Source organism: Eublepharis macularius, chromosome 3 (genome assembly GCF_028583425.1).
Source record: "Eublepharis macularius isolate TG4126 chromosome 3, MPM_Emac_v1.0, whole genome shotgun sequence".
Taxonomy (NCBI): domain Eukaryota; kingdom Metazoa; phylum Chordata; class Lepidosauria; order Squamata; family Eublepharidae; genus Eublepharis; species Eublepharis macularius.
The window spans coordinates 68,273,940-68,280,805 of NC_072792.1; positions in this window are offsets into that span (position 1 = coordinate 68,273,940).

Consider the following 6,866-nt stretch of genomic DNA (forward strand, 5'->3'; position numbering starts at 1 on the left):
ATGTCCTGGTCCATAGGGATCTCCCACTCCCACCCTCCACCCCCTGCCTCCGCTCACCTGGTCAGCAGGGGGGGAAAGGTGTGAGAACAGGCCTCCCAGGCCCCAAATGGAAGTGCCATCACCAGAAGTGAAGTCATTGCGCAGGCATGGGAGCAAAGAGAAACTAAGTGCTGGGTCCCCCACTTCCTGCTGGGAAAGTAAGGGGAACTGGCAACCCTAATCCTGGAAGGGACACATCTAGCCCAAGGAAGGGGTAAACAGGCCCCCACAGCCCTTTTTACTGGCACAATCAACATAGGGTGGAAGCCTGAAGCCTCTTCTCCTAACTCACAGCATTTGGAACTGCATAGAGCAACACAATGCTTTCAAAGTGTGTTATATACTCATCCTGTGTGTGACAACATATAGTGTATTTTGGCCTCCAGAGGGGCTGACTTTTGCATAGGATTGGAATGGTGTACTTATTATCTTTGCAGAGGCATTGTAATCCATAAAATGTTTCAACAGTTGTACCTAGAAAATATATCTGCTACCTACCTTTGACTGTGTGATGCTAGTTTGCTTGATATTACTTTCTCCTTATTATAAAATCTCAAATTTTTGTTTTCTGCTGCCATAGATATAACATGGAGGTCTCTTAGAACATCCTATTCTATGCAGATTAGGAATCTTCCATGCAGCGTGCAAAGAGCAGAACAAATGAAGTGCTAGGGGATGAAGGAGCCAAAGCTCTATACAATGTTACTTAGGAGTTATTTAGAGAATAACAAAATTACTTTGACCAGTGATCTTCCATGAGAACCGGGACCCACTTTTAAACCCAGGTAGTAGCATGGGACTCCATAGGGTTGCCAACTCCAGGCTGGGAAATGCCTGGAGACTTGGGGGTGGAACCTTGGGAGGGCCCCCTTCCTTAATTTTTTTTTTAAACTAGGTACTTGATTTCAGTAGGATCCAAGGTGATACCCTGATAGTCCCCTCTTCCTCGCCTAGTATGTGTCTTTACACTTAGAGCTACATGGTTGTGTATGTTTTCTGAAGTGACAAAAGTAGCTGTAGGGTTGACAATCTCAAGCAGTGGCTGGAGATCTCCTAGAATAACAACTGATCTCTAGGCTACAGAGATCAGTTCCCCTGAAGAAAATGGCTGCTTTAGATGGTGGACTTTATAGCATTATACCCCGCTGAGGCCCCCCCCTTCTCCCAACTGCCCACTGTCCAAGCTCCATGGCTAAAATTCTGAGGAATTTCCCAGCCTGGAACTGGCAACCCTAAATGGTTGCATTGCACGCCCCACGTGTCTTAAAAAGAATGTGTTCAGACTTATTCTGTTCCTTGGAGAATATTACATATAAATCTAAAATATGAGATGAGAAAATGGTGATCAGAATACATACAAAATGATTGAGAGAAGGGGAATTATTTGTTTATACAATCAGGAAAGTGAATATTCTCTGGATAGTTATTTTTGTGTTTCTAATGTGCAGCATTTACATTTTTGATATTTCTGCATTACCTACGACTCCTGTGTTTGAAATAACACCTTTTTATAGACCTGCCCACCAACTTCAGGAGGTTCATTTGGCCTCAGATCTTGGCCTTCATAGGTAGAATGGTATACCTTTTGGCAAAATATGTTTTTTTGGTTTTACTGCATTGTTTTTTGATTTCTGTAATCCAGTTTTGTGTTTATACAGTTTTTATTGTTCTCTGACTTGGTGATCCAATCTTATTACAATGTTTTTACTGTTTTGGTTGCATTTAGCATCTATGACTACATAGTTGTTCAATATCAAGGGGACAAATTCTCAACATAAATCATGATCACAAGCCACAAGTTAATAAATGTGCAGCAAGGGTAGCACAAAAAGAATTAAGATTCAAATATTCTTTGTTTGAATATTCAGAATATTGGGGATAATACAAAGTTATGTCATAAATTGTCTATTGCCTTTAAAATGTGACAAAATTGTATTTCGTCCACAGGGAGAAATGGCATTGTACTGTTTCCTGTTGTCTTACTAGAACCAGTACTGAAAAACAAGAAATACAAAGTATTTAGACCCAAAACCATTTTGGGGACTCCTAAAGAAATTATTCTTTATTTCCTACAGTTAAGTCAGTATCTGAGGAAGTTGTTAATAAAACGAATGCTCTCATGATAAACAGTAGATGGAGCTATAGGACTATAAATGTTCTGTATAATTATTTTGTGGTGCCAAACGAAATGGAAAGGTTTATTGGCTACTTACAGTAGACCAATTTACTTCAAAGCAACATTAGTGAAAATGGGCAGTTAATTGCCCCTAAATCTAAAAGATTAGCATCTATATGGTGATATGTTGCAAGTTACTTCCTTTCTTTTACTGTAAAATATAATCCATTACCACTCTGGCATGAATTTAAGGTACCTAATGGCTGTAACATGAAAGCCATTTTTCAAATAGCATTTCCTCAGACTAGTTTATCTAAAGGGAGCCTTGTGGAGCAATATAACCATTTGGCTAAATGTCGAACCTCTTTATGAGGAATGCAGACCTAGCTCTTATTTACACTGAGGTCATTTTAAAAGGTGATTGAAAATAAGGACAAATATGATGGCTTTTTTGTTGTGAATTCAAAACTGGCAGTGGTGGAAAGGGCCATCAAGTCAAACTGACTTATGGTGACCCCTGCTGGGGTTTTCAGTACAAGAGACTAACAGAGGTGGTATGCCATTGCCTATTTCTGCATGCCAACCCTGGTCTTCTTTGGAGCTCTCCCACACGATGACCAAGATTGACCCTTGCTTTACTTCTGAGGAGATTGGGCTTGCCTGAGCTATCCAGGAATTCAAAACTCCCCTGTAAAACAGAATCTGACCCCGAGGAACAAAGATACAGTTACAGGATCATATCAGCAAATATACAGCAGTTCCAAATTCCACCCAATACAGTGAAAGTCGCTTAATTTAATGGCAAGTTTTGCTAATTCCCATTCCATGCTTTAATGCCCAGTGCAGTTCTTAAGTGTTTCTGGTCTGCCAGGAGCAAAATTTCAGGGAGTTCAGTATGCTACACTAGAAAGGGGAGTAGGTAAAGGTAAAGGTAGTCCCCTGTGCAAGCACCGAGTCATTACTGACCCATGGGGGGATGTCGCATCACGACATTTTCTTGGCAGACTTTTTATGGGGTGGTTTGCCATTGCCTTCCCCAGTCATCTACACTTTACCCCCAGGAAACTGGGTACTCATTTTACCGACCTCGGAAGTATGGAAGGCTGAGTCAACCTTGAGCCGGCTACCTGAACCCAGCTTCCACCGGGATCGAACTCAGGTCATGAGCAGAGCTTGGGCTGCAGTACTGCAGCTTACCACTCTGCGCCATGGGCCAGAGTGGTAAGGGGAGTAAGAGCAAAGAAATCTTGTTCTATGAATTTCACTTCATTCTCAGTACTTCACCTAGACCAGGAAGGCCCAGGCTAGCCTGATCTCATGAGATCTTAGGAACTCAGCAAAGTCAGCTGTGGTTAGTATAAGGATGGGAGTCCAATGATGAAGTCCAGAGTTCACAACACAGAAGCAGGCAATGACCAACCACCTCTTAAATATCTTGCCTTGAAAACCCTCTGGAGCTGCCATGAGTCAGCTGTGGCTTGATGCCACTTTATACTGTAGCATAGTGGTTAAGTGGTTGGGCTGTGAGTTAGCACTGTGTTGGTTCTCACTACTGCCATGAGTTCAGTAGGTGGCCTTGAGTAAGCCACTCCTAACAACCCCAGTTTCCCAGCTGTATTGTGGGGATAATAACAACACTGATTTTGTTCAATGCTCTGAGTAGGGCGCTAATCTGAAGAGCGGTATATTAGTGCAGTAGTTGTTGTTATACACACAGTAATTTGGATCTAACCCAGAACCAATCTATAGTCATGAGATGTCATTCAATATGATTTTCCTGAGGGAGAAAATGAGAGCTAGATATTTTTGTTTTTAATTGTAAAAATATGTCTGAACAGTGCAGAAAGTATGCCTTGCTGAATAGTTTTTCTAAAAATACGCCACAAGTTGTTTTATTGACATATGGACACAGTCTATAGATAGATAATTAGGTCTTCTATGGATTTGGGTTACACAAAGCTAAGCATGAGTTTTAGCAGATTCTCTCTGTTAATGAAGAGGTCTACCCACATAAGGAGGTACTTGGAGCAAAGGTTAACATATGGTAATACTAAGAGAGAAAGTAATACAGATTCTGCGCTGCAACCTTTGAAATATGTATGCCTCATTGGCTACAAATCACATCCTTTCCTCTTTCAGTACAAACCAGTTTTGATTCCTCAATTTAAGTCTTTTATTGATGTTTTCAGTGAATACTAATACAAGAGGCTGACATGTAAAATGGATGACAGGGCATCATTTGTAGATCCCATCTGTCTCGCCTGATGCTCTAAGTGGAGAGTACTTTGTAATAAGCCCAGAAGAATACCATTATCACCTTCCTGAAGTTAACAAAGATTGATAGTTCACTGTGTGGTTTGCATGCATTAATCCAAGCAGGCCTTGTAGGGACCACAGCAAAATTCATGTTTGATGTCAAAGCTATTAGACAAATAAAGTGTCACTGATTTAAACTGAATCGTTGTTCATTTATGCTGGCCACAGGAAAACATAAAATTCTAAATATTGAAAAGCTTGTCACTTTCAGTAGGTCAATTAAATTGGCTTGAGAACTAAAATTCATGAACTCTTTCATACAAACAATATTTTTGGATCAACAATTCCACTCAGTTTCACATACCTATTGGCAGAGCTGTTTAGCTCAGTTTGCATTGCAAAAAGGGAAAATTACTTTAGGAATAAAGTTCACCAGAAATAGAAGTTCAGAAGTGGGAGACCCTCAAGAACTTGTGGGGGCATCTCATTTTTCCCTCCCCTGCCATGTCCTCTTTCCCTTCCCTGCCCCCATAACTTCTCCTGTTTTCCTGTTCTCCTTCCCACCCACCTTTGTCTGCTGCTGCCTTCACCCTTCCTCCAGCAGCCTCTTCCCACGGCCCAGTTGCATGGTGCTAGCAGAACTAGGCCCAGTTGCATGGTGAGGAATCTGCAAAGACTTGCTGGAAGTACTTCACTTTTCCCTGTATCTCCTTCCCCACATTATTTCTTCTTTCCCTCCTCCCGGCAATCTCCATATGCTCACCATTCCGTATGTTCTTCTGCCCTTGAAACCCACTAAACAATTTACATTTTATTTGCACCCCATCTTCATCTTCATTTATTAATTGACTTCATTTATATACTGCCATTCTTGCAATGGGGACCTAAAGCAGCTTACATCATTCTGGCCTCAATATTAACCTCACAACAATCCTAAGAGGTAGGTTAGGCGGAATGTGTGTGATGGGATCAAAGTGGACAACCTTAAATAAGAAAATAGAAACATCACTAAAATAAACCATAATTTCTTGAAGAAGAGAGGGGAACAAAACTACTCTAAACATCTGATCCTTTGATTGTTTACTGTGTATAGGAACCACTTACTTGCTCTACCTGCTGAATAGGTAACGACACACTATGGCTTCACGCCAGTTAATAATCAGGTCCAAGCATTTTGCACCAGTTGAAAAAGCTACATTCAAAAGCAGCTGTACAGAGAGCCCAGAGATCAGAGAAGTGTCTAGGTCTGCTGATTTTAGAAGAGAGGAAATCTTCCTAATTTGATGGAAACAAGTGGAGAACCTGCATTTGTTCCCTTCCCTCATCGGGTCACCAGTTTACCTTTAGCCCTGCCCCTTATCTGTTCTTGGCCCCGTTCTCTGGGTGGTTTGATCCACAAAAGAGCGAGGTTCAGAATTAAGTGGTGATGATACAAAACTGCTCATAGAAACTGTACCAGCCAGAACATCAAAGACCAAGGCTGAGTCCAGGATTACTCCCCATCTCTCCTCTTAGTCTGGTAAAGATAATGGGGGCAGATCAGTGAACAGTTGCTAAAGTCATGTTACACTATCACTTGATAAAACCAAAGGAATGAGTTATCCACATATCTTACTTTCAGATCACTTCATATTATCTCAGACATAAAACTATTCAATGCAGTCAGTTCACCCCCTCAGGTGCTGTCATCAAGTGTACGGAAATCAAGGGATTTATATACATGTGTGAAGCTACCTATGTGGGCATGCAGGTGTACCATCAAGGCACAACTGACTTAAGGCAACCCCAGCAAGGGGTTTTCAAGGCAAATGAGAGGCAGAGGTAGTTTGCCATTGCCTTCCTCTGCATAGTCTTCCTTGGTGGTTGCCCATCCAAGTACTGACCCTGCTTTGGTTCCAAGATCTGACAAGACCAGGACAAGACTGTGCTGACTTCTCTCCTGAAGCTACCCGTAGCGGCACAGAAACATTAGGGCTTTTTGAATGCAGATCATTTACATTATGTTTATCCACATAACAGTAACTGCTAGAATCTTGCTTCTTTCTTTTTTAAAAGCTGAGAGAATAATTCAGCTGTGCCAAATAAGAAGTTTCTTTGTGGAGCTTCATGTGTATGTGTGATGGACTACACTTTTTAAAAGCCTGGCTGTACAAACAGCTGAAGGACTGTTAAGGGTTAATCTCTCACAGACACAGAGAGTGACAGGTTACTCCAAAGAACCTGATTGGGTAGCATGAGCTGGAATTAAGAGGCATTTTTCCCCATCCCTAGCTGAGAGGAATCAGTGTGAACAGCTGGGACATGGAGTCCTAAAAAGAAAGCAGTTTAACACCAACAGGAGAACTGGGGAAGAATTGGCAAGGAAGTTTGGGAAGTAGGTGTGGACTCCCATTCAGGCCAAAGAAAGGGAATAGATCTTGAGTTAAACAGGGAGGTAGCTTTGGGGAGTGGAGAG